The sequence below is a fragment of the Lepidochelys olivacea genome (genome assembly GCF_965140295.1).
Source record: "Lepidochelys olivacea isolate rLepOli2 genome assembly, chromosome: 7".
In the NCBI taxonomy this organism is placed as follows: domain Eukaryota; kingdom Metazoa; phylum Chordata; order Testudines; family Cheloniidae; genus Lepidochelys; species Lepidochelys olivacea.
In genome coordinates this window covers 51,572,248-51,586,755 of record NC_140417.1, presented here as the reverse complement: position 1 = coordinate 51,586,755, position 14,508 = coordinate 51,572,248, and the positions used below count along the sequence as shown (strand labels likewise).

The window sequence follows — 14,508 nt, the reverse complement described above, 5'->3', positions numbered from 1 at the left end:
GCGCTGGGTGCACGTGCTAATGCAGGTTGATGGAACGCGGGAGAGACACTCCATCATGTACCTGTACAGGAAGCTGCTGCCCTCGGAGCAGACTTATCCAGCAATAGAAAGGGAATGTCTGGCCATGGTGTGGTCCCTTACAAATCTGCAGCCGTATCTGTTTGGGCGCCGCTTCACCGTGTACACTAACCATTCACCCCTGAGGTGGCTACACTAGATGAAACGGGCCAATGCCAAGCTCCTGAGGTGGGGTCTCCAGCTTCAGGATTATGACATGGAGGTGGTCCACGTTAAGGGGAGTGCCAAGATTGTAGCCGATGCTTTGTCCCAGAAATGCGGGACAGAACTTACGCAGGCCACTGGCCAAAGTGCCCCACCCAGTTCCGGTCTCTGAGGAGGAAGAGCTGTGACAAAGTGGGGTTTTATTCATCTTGTTTTGTTGCGTATGAGTTGGGCGTGTGATTTTTACTGAGGACCTCAGGGCAGGTGAGGCTACCCAGCCGTTTGCACCTATGTGACCCGGTGACACATTTTCCCTGGGAAGCAAGACAAAGAGACGGAGAAGGGGCAACAGGGGGGTGTTGGAAGCTGGCAGTCTGCATTAGGAGACTGGAAGAGGGCTAGTGCAGCGCGTCTGGCCCAGGACTTGAAAGATAGACTTGGCTGAAAGTCGCTGATTTCTGTGCTAACAAGTTCTGTCCTACGCTGTGTTACTGTCCACTAATAAACCTTCTGTTTTATTGGCTGACTGAGAGTCATGCCTGACTGCGGAGTTGAGGTGCAGGACCCTCTGGCTTCCCCAGGAACCCCACCCGGGCAGACTCACTGTGGGAAGTGCACGGTGTGGATGCGGATGCTGAATGCTCCAAGGTCAGACCCAGGAAAGGTGAAGATGTTTAAGCTTCTTGCCTGGAGACAGTATGCTCTGAGAGAGGAGGCATGCTCCCCCAGAGTCTTGGCTGGCGTCAGACGGAGTAGTTCCAGAGCATCGCCCCGGTGATTCCATGACACACCGGCAGACGTGACTCTCAGCCAAGCTGGTAAAAACAGAAGGTTTATTAGTCGACAGGAACGCAGCGCAGGACAGAACTTCTTAGCACTTCTTAGCTTCTCCCCCTGAGCCCCAAGCCAGCCGAGACTCGCTTCGAACTGCCTGGCCCCTGCCCTACCTGTTGCTCCTCCTCTGGCCTTTCTCTCGCTTCCCAGGCCAAGAGTATCCTCGTCGCATCCCCCTCCTGGGTCTCAACTTACAAAGGGGTGTCCATAACTTCCATACAGAAAGCTGGAGCATCTCCAAAAATTGCACACGTTTATTCCCACCACCTAGACATTGGTGCAATACACAGGGAAAGTTAGGGACACACAGCATTCATGTCAAACAGTAAGCCTCATATACAACATAACAAGGGGAAATCCCACCACATGTCTCCCCTCTTCCCCTCTTCGAGACCTAACTGAGCGGGTTCACTTTAGCCAGTGACCTGGGGAAGTTCAGGTCTCCCTCTCCGGCACAAAGCATCAGCCTTTAAAACACTTTCACTCCCTTTAACCACTATGGACCACCTCCATAGCGTAATCCTTTAATGACAGACTCCACTTCAGGAGCTTGGCATTGGCCCCTCTCATCTGACGCAGCCATGGCAGGGCGAGTAGTCTGTGCACACAGTGAAGCGCTGCCCAAATAGATCCGGCTGCAGCCTTGTAAGAGCCCACTCCATGGCCAGGCATTCCTTCTCTATGGCTGCATAGCCCTGCTCCCAGGGCAGCAGCTTCCTGCTCAGGTACATGATGTGGTGTTTCGCCCCCTTTGCATGGGCCTGCCTCGGCACCGTGCCCAGTCCTGTGTCTGGGGCATCGGTGAACACCATAAAGGACTTGTCAAAGTCTGGGTTTCCCAGCACCGGGCCCTTGACCAGATCCTCCTTCAGTGTGCAGAGAGCCCTCTGGCACTGCTCCGATCAGACCAGCTTGTCTAGCTTACCCTTCTTGGGAGCTGACACAGAGCTAAAGTGGGGCACAAGCCTCTGGTAGTGCCCCGCCATCCCAATAAAGCCCTGGGTCTGTTTCATAGTCTGGAGAGCAGGCCAATCTCTGGTCGCCCCGACATTGGCTGGCTCTGGCTTTAGGCAGCCGCTCTCTACCTTGTGGCTCAGGTACGACACCTCTGCCATCCCCACCTTGCACTTCCTAGCTTTTACAGTCGGCCCTGAATCCTGGAGGTAACTCAGCCCCCTAATCACCTGGGACACATGGTCCTCCCAGGTCTGACTAATGGCACAAATATTATCAATGTACGCTAGGGTAAAATTCTCCATCACCATCAGTAATTGATCCGTCTGGCACCGGTAGGTGACCGACCCTTCCTTAAGGCTGAAAGGTCGGACTTGTACAGCCCCAAAGAGGTAACAAAAGCAGGTTTCAACCTGGCATCTGGATCGAAAGGCACCTGCCAGTAGCCTTTGGTGACATCCTTGGTCATGGGTACTGAGTCCCCCCCACTTGTCTAGGCTCTCATCAGGAGTAGGTATGTGCAGGCGGCAGACATGGTGATGGCATTGAGAGTCGGATCGACCCATCTTTCCTGTGGACCGGCACAAGTGACAGGCCCCCGGGGCTGGTGGATGGCTGGATCACGCCCTAAAGTCAGTATGTCTCCGACCTCTCCCACCAGGTCCTTGGCTGTTTTCCCAGTGACCCAGAATTGGGAGCATCTTACAGGAGGGTGGACTCCTGTCTCCACCTGGTGAACAGCTAGGTTAGCGAGGCCAGGCTGGTTCCAAAGCAGCTGTTGTTACAAATCATAGACGATTAGGGTTGGAAGAGAACTCAGGAGGTGATCTAGTCCAACCCCCGATCAAAGAAGGACCAACACAACCTAAATCATCCCAGCCCGGGCTTCGTCAAGCGGGGCCTTAAAAATGTCTAAGGATGGAGATTTCACCACCTTCCTCGGTAAACCATTCCAGTGGTTCACAACCCTCCTAGTGAAATAGTGTTTCCTAATATCGAACCTAGACGTCCCCCACTGCAACTTGAGACCATTACTCCTTGTTCTGTCATCTGCCACCACTAAGAACAGCTATGATCCATCCTCTTTTGAAGGCTGCTATCAACTCCCCTCTCCTGCAGACTAAACAAGTCCGGTTCCCTCAGCCTCTCCTCATAAGTCATGTGCCCCAGCCCCCTAATCATTTTCGCTGCCCTCCGCTGGACTCTCTCCAATTTGTCCACATCCTTTCTGTAGTGGGGGGGGGCCCAAAACTGGACGCAATACTCCAGATGTGGCCTCACCAGTGCCTAATAGCGGGGAATAATCACTTCCCTCGGTCTGCTGGCAATGCTCCTCCTAATGCAGCCCAATATGTGGTTAGCCTTCTTGGTAACAAGGGCACACTGCTCACTCGTATCCAGCTTCTCAGCCACTGTAATCCCCAGGTCCTTTTCTGCAGAACTGCTGCTTAGCCAGACAGTCCCCAGCCTGTGGTGGTTCATGGGATTCTTACGTGCTAAGTGCTAAGTGCATTTTTCCTTGTTGAACCTCATCAAATTAATTTTGTCCCAATCCTCCAATTTGGCTAGGTTACTCTGTACCCTATCCCTAACTGCGACGTGTTCATTCACAGAGACCTCCTTCCTTGGACTGTTACCTGATGTTACAGAAATTACCTCTGAGCCTGTTTTCCCTGCCAGCTTGGGACTTCCAGAACCCTGCCTTGTTGAGCCAGACACGCTAGTCTGCTGCAACACAGACCCAGGGTCTGGGCCACACCCCCAAAGCTGCAGACTTTGAAAACAGCTCAGCAGGTTACCTGTCTCCAGCACCCACGTCCCAATAGGAGCCAAACCCCAAACAAATCCATTGTACTTGTTATAAAGCTTATACAGGGTAAATTCATAAATTGTTCACCCTCAATATCACTGATAGAGAGATATGCACAGCTGTTTGCTCCCCCAGGTATTCATCACTTACTCTGGGTTTATTAATAAACAAAAGTGATTTTATTAAATATAAAAGTAGGATTCAAGTGGTTTGAAGTAACAACAGACAGAACAAAAGAAGTCACCAAGCAAAAATAAAGCAAAAACACACAAGTCTAAGCCTAAAAGCATTAAGAAACGGATAACAGGTAATAGCTCACCCGCAGAGACATTCCAATAAACTTCTTTCACAGACTCCTTCCTAGTCTGGGCCCAATCCTTTCCCTGGTACAGTCCTAGTTAGTTCCAGCAGACATCTCAGGTGGTAAGAAGGGGTTTTCTCATGGCCGGCAGCCTCTTTTGTCCTATTCCACCCCCTTTTATAGCTTCTGCACAAGATAGGAATCCATAGGTACACACGCGCCATTCACATAGGGCCAGGGCAGAAGCCGCAGGCTTAGAGAACACTGTCCCTTGATTCCCTGCTCACCCTCAGCAGCGAGATATCACCCATAATGATCACCTCCTGTGGAAAGTGTGGAGACAGGAATGATTATCAGGCCCACCCTACAGTGCTGGCTCTCCCCAAGTGCCCAAGAGCCAAGTGTCCAGTGTACAGCAGGGTCCCGAAACAGTGATTTACCCTGTCCCTGCTGCTACTCACCATTTTGGGAGTCTTGTGGCTTATGTGTGCTTGCCTGGGGTCAACCAGATACTGACAGTTGTGTGAGTACCAGCTGTGTTTTAAAGCACTGAAAGAGTGCTGTCTATGTAGCAAACAATACTGCTTCTGTAAAATGTTGTATTTAAACTTCACACAGATGACCTTGGGAGACCAGCCTCCCTCTTTGTTATCGGCGGCAGAGCGGTTGCGAAGAATTCGAAAACGGTGAAGAAGTAAGGAGGACTTTATGCGTGAGGTTATCATCCACTCCGCTGCTGAGAAAAAGGAATTGAAGGAGTGGTGGGACAGTGAGAAGACGGAATGAAAGGAGAACGCAGCACACCAGAAAGAAGCCACGGAGGGGCTCTTAACAGTCATGGAGCGTCAAGCGGACATGCTCCAGAGGTACTAGCTCTTCAAACCGAGCAGCTCCACGCCCACCTTCCCCTGCAGCCACTGTCGGAAAACTCTTTCCCAAAGCACCACACACACACACACACACACATCGCCAACACACTCTTATCAACCTCCTGGATCCACTCTCTACCCGCAGCATTCCACTCCTCCCTCCTCAAAGTCCAGCAGTGTGGACTCCCAATACCCACTACACTCAACACTTGCCCAGGTTTGGGTATGATCCCTGGACATACACAAATCTGTAGCCGTGCTGAGACCCCCCTCCTCCTCTTGAGACCTTCCATACCCTCCATTCTCCCCCATCCTGCTCCCGACTGATGATTTTTTTCATTGGACTCTCTCTTCCGGTTGTTGTCTTTCAGTAAAAGAATTGTGTTTGTTTGAAAGCAATCTTTATTCTATTAAGTGAAAGCAAAAAGAGCACTGCAAAGTAACATAGATACAGCTATGTTAAGTTCCCTTCTTGCATCATGTGCACCAATCACCTCCTAGCATTACAAGCACTGCAATCTCGAGTATAGGTTTCAGCTTCAAATTGCTGCCTCAAAGCATCCCTGATCCTTATGGTCCCGTGCTGTGCCCTTCTAATAGCCCTGGTCTCTGGCTGTTCAAAGCTAGCCTCCAGGTGCTGAGCCTTTGCGGTTCAGCCCTGAGTGAAGCATTCACCCGTCCCTTCAAAAATATTATGTAGCGCACAGCACACGGCTATAAGCATAGGAATATGATCATCGGCCACGTCCAGCTTCCCATACACGGATTGCTGGGTCTGTTTGGAGGCTGGATACGAAAACACTGCTGACCCTATACAGAGCCTGAATCAGACCCGGTACTAGGATCATAGCCCCATAGGGTTGGGAGGGACCGCAAGGGTCACCTAGTTCTAGTCTGGGCCCTGCCAAGATGCAGGATTGACTCTGGCTGCCAAACTTTTGGGTCAGCATCAAAATCAGAACATTAAAAATTAGATTTAACACAAGCCCAGGCAGTCCAAATTCTGTGCGGTGCATTTATTACCACACCTGCTTGCACGCTACAGAGAGCTGCTAGTGAAATGTCAGTTACACGACAAATGAAAGTACTGTGCCATGGATCTGTGTGGCTCCCGGAAACAGCAGGATCTGGTTCCCCCTCTCTGGCTCTTACTAAGATGTAAGATGGCTCTTCATGCGGCCCCTACCACAAGCGCCGCCAATGGGAGCTGTAGGGACGGTGCTGGACAGGGCACATGCTGCTGCTTCCAGAGATGCTTGAGGTAAGCGCCACCCGGAGACTGCACCCCAACCTCCTCCAGTGCACCAACTCCCTGCCCCAGCCCTCATCCCCCTCCTGCACCCTGAACGCTTCATTTCTGGCACCACCCCAGAGCCCGCAGCCCCAGCCGTATCCTTCCTCCCCTCCCACACCCCAACCCCCAATTTTCTGAGCATTAATGGCCCGCCATACAATTTCCATACCGACATGTGATCCTCGGGCCAAAAAGTTTGCCCATCTCTGATCTAAACGAATATCTGACTATATAGCTGTCGTGACAACGTTGAACTGGATCTGGGCTGTACATCCAGCAGCAGTGTTCAGATTTTTTGATTCAATCGCAGGCTTTAGGGTGCTGAAAAAGGTTTCACCGTATAGTTCACCTCCTTGTTTGATGACCTTGAGAGGCCTATCCCAGGCAGCTTGCAACTTATTCTTCTTCACGGGGATGAGAAGCATCACCTGGTCCCCAGTGGCACAGGAGGGGCCCCCGCTTTTCTGCTTCCCTTAGGCCCTGACTTGGTTTCTCCTGTCCAAACCCATAAGCTCAGTGAGATTTTCCCGGAAAATCAGTACGTATTCCACCACAGATTCTCCATGGGGAGAGGGCTTCCCTTCCCCGTCGTCCCTCATCAAGTCCAAGGGTCCCCTCACTCTTCTCTCATAAAGCAACTCGAATGGGGAAAACCCTGTGGATTCCTGGGGAACTTCCCTGTATGCGAACAGCACGTAGGGTAAATACTTGTCCCACTCCTGCGGGTGCTGGGCCATAAATGTTTTCAGCATCATCTTTAGAGTCCCATTGAACCTCTCCATCAGCCCATAGGACTGAGGGTGACATGCAGTGGCCCAGGTGTGCCTGATCCCCACACTTCTCCCACAAGCACTGGAGCAGGGCTGACATGAAGTTGGACTGCTGGTCAGTAAGGACCTCCTTGGGGAACCCCACTCTGCTGAAAATGGTCAGCAGTACATCTGCCACGGTGCCTTCCTCGATAGAGGACTAGGCCACTGCATCGGGGTACCACCACCAGAATGTATTTCTTCCCAGCGCGGATTGCCTTGCTGAGGGGCCCCACTATTTCCATGATGAAAAGGCTGTATGATGGGCAAATGTCTCAGAGATGCTTTGCACTTACCCCAGGCCTTCCCCACCCTCTGGCAGGAGTCACAGGACCTGCAATACTGTTGGACAGCGTCCAAGACCCGAGCCAGTAAAAGTTCTGCAGCAGCCGCTGCCTGGCGTGCTAGCTGCCCTGATGCCTCAAAAGGGGAACATCATGGGCCAGACTGGGGAATCACAAACTGACTCCTGGCTTTACAAGGTTCAGTCTGCCCCCAAACCAGCCCATTCCCTTCTCTCACAGGAAGCTCTCCCAGCTGTCCTCCCCAGGGGTCCGGCACCACTGTGGCCAGCAAAGGCCCTCAGCTTCTTTAAGGAGGGATCCGCCTACAGCTCAATCTGGAATTCCGCTGCTGGGTTTGGGGCCACAGCCCTGGCTGGCTATGCATTGGTTTCCCCATCTTGGGACAGAGGCTCAGGCCCAGCCCTTTTGAACCCTACCCTTGGTGCTTTGCTCCCCACATTGGGAGGTTTCGCACTGCTGGCTCAGGACAGGGTGTCCCTCACTGGCTCTGACTCTGGGGAAGGATCAGGGTGCTCTGAGTGCCACCCGGCCAGTCCCCCAAGTCAAGACCCATTAGTTCCTCCAGGAGTAGCTTATCATGCACCCCAAACTCTTTGGGGGCCCTCCTTAGGCACCCCCCCCGTTCAGATGCATCTTTGCTACAGGAATCTTGTCGAGGGGCCTGAACACACCTCTCAGGGTCAGCTATGCATCAGGCACTCGCTGGTCTGGGTCTACCGCCTCTGGCCTGGCCAGTGTCACCTCTCTGCCTGTGTCCCAGAACCCCTGGACGCTCCTTCCGCCCACCTCAATGGGGATGAGCTCGCGATTTTTCCATGAGGCATGTTTCATTCTCACCCAGGGGATTGAGTACAGGTGCTCTGGAACTGGAGCCCCACCTTCCCCTGCTCCTCTGCACTGGCGTTCTCCTCTCCCTGACTCTGCCATGTTGACTGCGGCCCCCTGGACTGGTGGTGCCCCCTCTCGGTGGGCTTCCGCCCAGTTGACACTCTGAGGATTCTGCTTGGCCTGCAGTTCCTTCATCTTCAGGCATTGCGCCACTTTGTGTCTTTTTCGGCCACAGTAATTACATTTCAGGTCCCTCAAGTCCCACGAGTGGGGGGGTTGGCCCGCTCTGGCTCATGGGCACCCCTGAGTTGGGCTTCTTGGACTCGCAACTTTGAGAGGTCTCTGGGTGACCCACCCTTCTGACTCCCCGATATCGGTCTCCTTCGCGCCCCCCCCCCCCATCTGCTGTCCACAAACTCATCCGCTAGTGCCCAGTGCTTTGGGTCCACTAACCACATCTTAAGGTCTGGAGAAGAGATGTCATACAGCTGCTTCAATCCCTCGGAGGTAGTGGCCCCTGTACCCTTCCCCCACTTGCGGAGATATTCCCACAGCAGGTTGGTGACCTCCTTGTAAGTGACACTTGGGGTCTTGCGTACACCCCCGAATCGTACACCTTGGGGATCAGTTCAAACTTCAGTAGCAAAGCCTGTTTGAACAGGTCATAGTTCCCCATCTCAATACCATCCATTTAGCTCAATCCCTCCTTGGCCTTGGAACCCAGCAGGGGGCGGTTACACAGCGGAGCCTGTCTGCAGGGTCAATCTGGATCAGATCACAAGCCTTGAAGGATGTGAAGGACGTGAAGTAGGCATTAATATCCCCCCTCCTTAAACTGGGGTGACAATTTGGTGTCTAGATTCTCTGCAGAACTGGCATCTTGGGTCCTTCTTCATTTACTCCCCTGGCAGGCCCTCTGCCCACCAGTCTCTGCTCCTCCAGTTCCAGCTCCTTCGCTTTCAGCTCCTTCGCTTTCTGATTGGGGCGCCCCGCACCGCGCCCCCCCCCCGCTGACTGGGGAATTGGGTTGATAGACTCCCGGCTGCTACTTGTCACCATGCAAGGCACTAAATTTAGCCGTATGGAGTGGAAATCCATCAACTTGAACAAAAAAAATTGCACAGATACAGACAGACATCATCTTTCTCCCCAAGTGCAAACAGATGGACATCATACCAAACGGACTGAAGGTAAAAAATCCGTTGCAATCGACTTACTACACTGACTACGGTGAGAGACTGTGCCACACACTCTCAAAGAAACTGAGGAACCTATCTGATCAGCATCCTGTACAGCAAACAGAAGATCAAGAATGAGCTCTCAAAACTAGAAACTCTCATACAAAACCAACCTTGCACACAAAATTCCACGTGGCTGGACTTTACAAAAACGAGACAAGCCATTTACAACGCACAATTCACTTCTCTACAGAGGAAAAAGGACAGTAAACTATCTAAACTCCTACATGCTACAACAGTGGTTCCCTCAACTCACTTAACAATATCATTAATCGATCCAACCACACACTTAGCTCGGCAGAAGAGTCGGTCCTATCTCTTTCTGCCCCACCACTCCCAAGAACATGATACAGTTCTGCGGTGATCAGGAAGCCTACTTTCATGGTCTCAGACTAAGGAATATTTTCAACGCACCACTGAACAGTGCACTGACCGACAGAAACCCTCCTACGGGGTGGATTCCGCCTGATGGTGGATATGACAGACTGGACTTCTACATAGTGTGCTTCCGCAGACGTGCACAGGCTGAAATTGTGAGCCACCCCTGTACTAGAGCCTGTGCTGCAGGGAGCGGGGCAGGGCTTAGCAGTGCCTTATCTGAAAGTGTTGTCTGTGATGTCCTGTCCCTGGAAATGGTCAGGGGCTCTGTCCTTCCCCCACCCTCCCAGGAAAGCCCCAGTGTCCTGTTAGTTTTTGTTTTGTAGCAGAATAATAAAGGGACACTTCAGACAGCAGTGGGTCCATGCACTCCAACCGTGGTTTCTGCCTGTCGGTGTGTCCGTCTGCTCCCCCCACGGCTATCTGTTTCTTTGACTCTGGGAGCCAGTCTTACCCTGCTCTGCTGTGAGACCCCACCCCCCACCCCACCCCTGGGCTGTTCACACACAGCCTCTGGCATGTAAGCTGCTCCAAGCTAGTTGCAATTGAATGATACTAGCCAATATCTCCGGTCCCAGACATAACCCTGGGAACTTCCGTCTTGCAGTGTCCAGTTATGGCCGCTGGACACTGCAAGCTTATATGAGTTCATCAAGTTAACAAAGAAATTGATATGTACCAGGCTTGTTATGCCAAGGGGAGTCTCTGCTACAAATGCACTGCTTCAGGTAGAATAAACAAATGTATTAACTATAAAGCTAGATCTAAAGTGATTTTAAGTCGAGGCATAACAAGTCAGAGTGGTTACGAAAATAAAATAAAATATAAGCACAGTCTAAACTCTCAACCCTTTAGATTGGGCAGCAACTAGATTAAGCAGTTTTTCTCACCCTACTGGATATTGCAGTCCTTAATATACAGATTTGTTCCTTAAACCTGGGCCAAACTCCTGTGTTGGAGTCTTGTGTTCTTCTCAGTGTCCTGCCTGGTTGCTTGCAGAAGAGGTGGGGCAGGAGAAGGGCCCAGTATGTGTCCATTCTCCCTGTTTTACACTCTCAGTCCATGTGCTTGTAGAACAAATGGAATGTCTCTCCAAGCAAGGTTGAGCAATTCCCCTGGTGGGGCCTCATGCAGGTGACTCATTGCATTGTAGCTCCCTTGCTTCTCACCCCCTCCCTCCCATGTTTGCACTGCGAAATGAAAGTTGGCGCCTGTGCGATGCTGGTAAACCCAGACTTTGACAAGCCCTTTATGGTGTTCACCGATGCCTCGTACACAGCGCTGGGTGCACGTGCTAATGCAGGTTGATGGAACGCGGGAGAGACACTCCATCATGTACCTGTACAGGAAGCTGCTGCCCTCGGAGCAGACTTATCCAGCAATAGAAAGGGAATGTCTGGCCATGGTGTGGTCCCTTACAAATCTGCAGCCGTATCTGTTTGGGCGCCGCTTCACCGTGTACACTAACCATTCACCCCTGAGGTGGCTACACTAGATGAAACGGGCCAATGCCAAGCTCCTGAGGTGGGGTCTCCAGCTTCAGGATTATGACATGGAGGTGGTCCACGTTAAGGGGAGTGCCAAGATTGTAGCCGATGCTTTGTCCCAGAAATGCGGGACAGAACTTACGCAGGCCACTGGCCAAAGTGCCCCACCCAGTTCCGGTCTCTGAGGAGGAAGAGCTGTGACAAAGTGGGGTTTTATTCATCTTGTTTTGTTGCGTATGAGTTGGGCGTGTGATTTTTACTGAGGACCTCAGGGCAGGTGAGGCTACCCAGCCGTTTGCACCTATGTGACCCGGTGACACATTTTCCCTGGGAAGCAAGACAAAGAGACGGAGAAGGGGCAACAGGGGGGTGTTGGAAGCTGGCAGTCTGCATTAGGAGACTGGAAGAGGGCTAGTGCAGCGCGTCTGGCCCAGGACTTGAAAGATAGACTTGGCTGAAAGTCGCTGATTTCTGTGCTAACAAGTTCTGTCCTACGCTGTGTTACTGTCCACTAATAAACCTTCTGTTTTATTGGCTGACTGAGAGTCATGCCTGACTGCGGAGTTGAGGTGCAGGACCCTCTGGCTTCCCCAGGAACCCCACCCGGGCAGACTCACTGTGGGAAGTGCACGGTGTGGATGCGGATGCTGAATGCTCCAAGGTCAGACCCAGGAAAGGTGAAGATGTTTAAGCTTCTTGCCTGGAGACAGTATGCTCTGAGAGAGGAGGCATGCTCCCCCAGAGTCTTGGCTGGCGTCAGACGGAGTAGTTCCAGAGCATCGCCCCGGTGATTCCATGACACACCGGCAGACGTGACTCTCAGCCAAGCTGGTAAAAACAGAAGGTTTATTAGTCGACAGGAACGCAGCGCAGGACAGAACTTCTTAGCACTTCTTAGCTTCTCCCCCTGAGCCCCAAGCCAGCCGAGACTCGCTTCGAACTGCCTGGCCCCTGCCCTACCTGTTGCTCCTCCTCTGGCCTTTCTCTCGCTTCCCAGGCCAAGAGTATCCTCGTCGCATCCCCCTCCTGGGTCTCAACTTACAAAGGGGTGTCCATAACTTCCATACAGAAAGCTGGAGCATCTCCAAAAATTGCACACGTTTATTCCCACCACCTAGACATTGGTGCAATACACAGGGAAAGTTAGGGACACACAGCATTCATGTCAAACAGTAAGCCTCATATACAACATAACAAGGGGAAATCCCACCACATGTCTCCCCTCTTCCCCTCTTCGAGACCTAACTGAGCGGGTTCACTTTAGCCAGTGACCTGGGGAAGTTCAGGTCTCCCTCTCCGGCACAAAGCATCAGCCTTTAAAACACTTTCACTCCCTTTAACCACTATGGACCACCTCCATAGCGTAATCCTTTAATGACAGACTCCACTTCAGGAGCTTGGCATTGGCCCCTCTCATCTGACGCAGCCATGGCAGGGCGAGTAGTCTGTGCACACAGTGAAGCGCTGCCCAAATAGATCCGGCTGCAGCCTTGTAAGAGCCCACTCCATGGCCAGGCATTCCTTCTCTATGGCTGCATAGCCCTGCTCCCAGGGCAGCAGCTTCCTGCTCAGGTACATGATGTGGTGTTTCGCCCCCTTTGCATGGGCCTGCCTCGGCACCGTGCCCAGTCCTGTGTCTGGGGCATCGGTGAACACCATAAAGGACTTGTCAAAGTCTGGGTTTCCCAGCACCGGGCCCTTGACCAGATCCTCCTTCAGTGTGCAGAGAGCCCTCTGGCACTGCTCCGATCAGACCAGCTTGTCTAGCTTACCCTTCTTGGGAGCTGACACAGAGCTAAAGTGGGGCACAAGCCTCTGGTAGTGCCCCGCCATCCCAATAAAGCCCTGGGTCTGTTTCATAGTCTGGAGAGCAGGCCAATCTCTGGTCGCCCCGACATTGGCTGGCTCTGGCTTTAGGCAGCCGCTCTCTACCTTGTGGCTCAGGTACGACACCTCTGCCATCCCCACCTTGCACTTCCTAGCTTTTACAGTCGGCCCTGAATCCTGGAGGTAACTCAGCCCCCTAATCACCTGGGACACATGGTCCTCCCAGGTCTGACTAATGGCACAAATATTATCAATGTACGCTAGGGTAAAATTCTCCATCACCATCAGTAATTGATCCGTCTGGCACCGGTAGGTGACCGACCCTTCCTTAAGGCTGAAAGGTCGGACTTGTACAGCCCCAAAGAGGTAACAAAAGCAGGTTTCAACCTGGCATCTGGATCGAAAGGCACCTGCCAGTAGCCTTTGGTGACATCCTTGGTCATGGGTACTGAGTCCCCCCCACTTGTCTAGGCTCTCATCAGGAGTAGGTATGTGCAGGCGGCAGACATGGTGATGGCATTGAGAGTCGGATCGACCCATCTTTCCTGTGGACCGGCACAAGTGACAGGCCCCCGGGGCTGGTGGATGGCTGGATCACGCCCTAAAGTCAGTATGTCTCCGACCTCTCCCACCAGGTCCTTGGCTGTTTTCCCAGTGACCCAGAATTGGGAGCATCTTACAGGAGGGTGGACTCCTGTCTCCACCTGGTGAACAGCTAGGTTAGCGAGGCCAGGCTGGTTCCAAAGCAGCTGTTGTTACAAATCATAGACGATTAGGGTTGGAAGAGAACTCAGGAGGTGATCTAGTCCAACCCCCGATCAAAGAAGGACCAACACAACCTAAATCATCCCAGCCCGGGCTTCGTCAAGCGGGGCCTTAAAAATGTCTAAGGATGGAGATTTCACCACCTTCCTCGGTAAACCATTCCAGTGGTTCACAACCCTCCTAGTGAAATAGTGTTTCCTAATATCGAACCTAGACGTCCCCCACTGCAACTTGAGACCATTACTCCTTGTTCTGTCATCTGCCACCACTAAGAACAGCTATGATCCATCCTCTTTTGAAGGCTGCTATCAACTCCCCTCTCCTGCAGACTAAACAAGTCCGGTTCCCTCAGCCTCTCCTCATAAGTCATGTGCCCCAGCCCCCTAATCATTTTCGCTGCCCTCCGCTGGACTCTCTCCAATTTGTCCACATCCTTTCTGTAGTGGGGGGGGGCCCAAAACTGGACGCAATACTCCAGATGTGGCCTCACCAGTGCCTAATAGCGGGGAATAATCACTTCCCTCGGTCTGCTGGCAATGCTCCTCCTAATGCAGCCCAATATGTGGTTAGCCTTCTTGGTAACAAGG

General features: G+C 52.3%; 1 protein-coding gene across 28 annotated transcripts in view; it reads right to left on the bottom strand.

The window, feature by feature from the left end:
- The window catches only part of IP6K1 (inositol hexakisphosphate kinase 1), a 228,250-nt gene that overhangs the window by 112,738 nt on the left and 101,004 nt on the right, over positions 1-14,508 (bottom strand). For 23 of the 28 annotated variants that reach the window (XM_084634290.1, XM_084634292.1, XM_084634316.1 and 20 more), the window contains 2 exons: positions 11,947-12,157; positions 827-1,037 (listed from right to left, as the gene is read on the bottom strand). The gene's annotated coding sequence lies outside the window, so the exon portion shown is untranslated. Of the gene's footprint in view, positions 1-826; positions 1,038-1,169; positions 1,324-4,139; positions 4,445-4,582; positions 6,337-11,946; positions 12,158-12,289; positions 12,444-14,508 lie in introns of those variants that run through there. The other 5 variants (XM_084634286.1, XM_084634295.1, XM_084634306.1 and 2 more) reach the window with 3 other exon arrangements.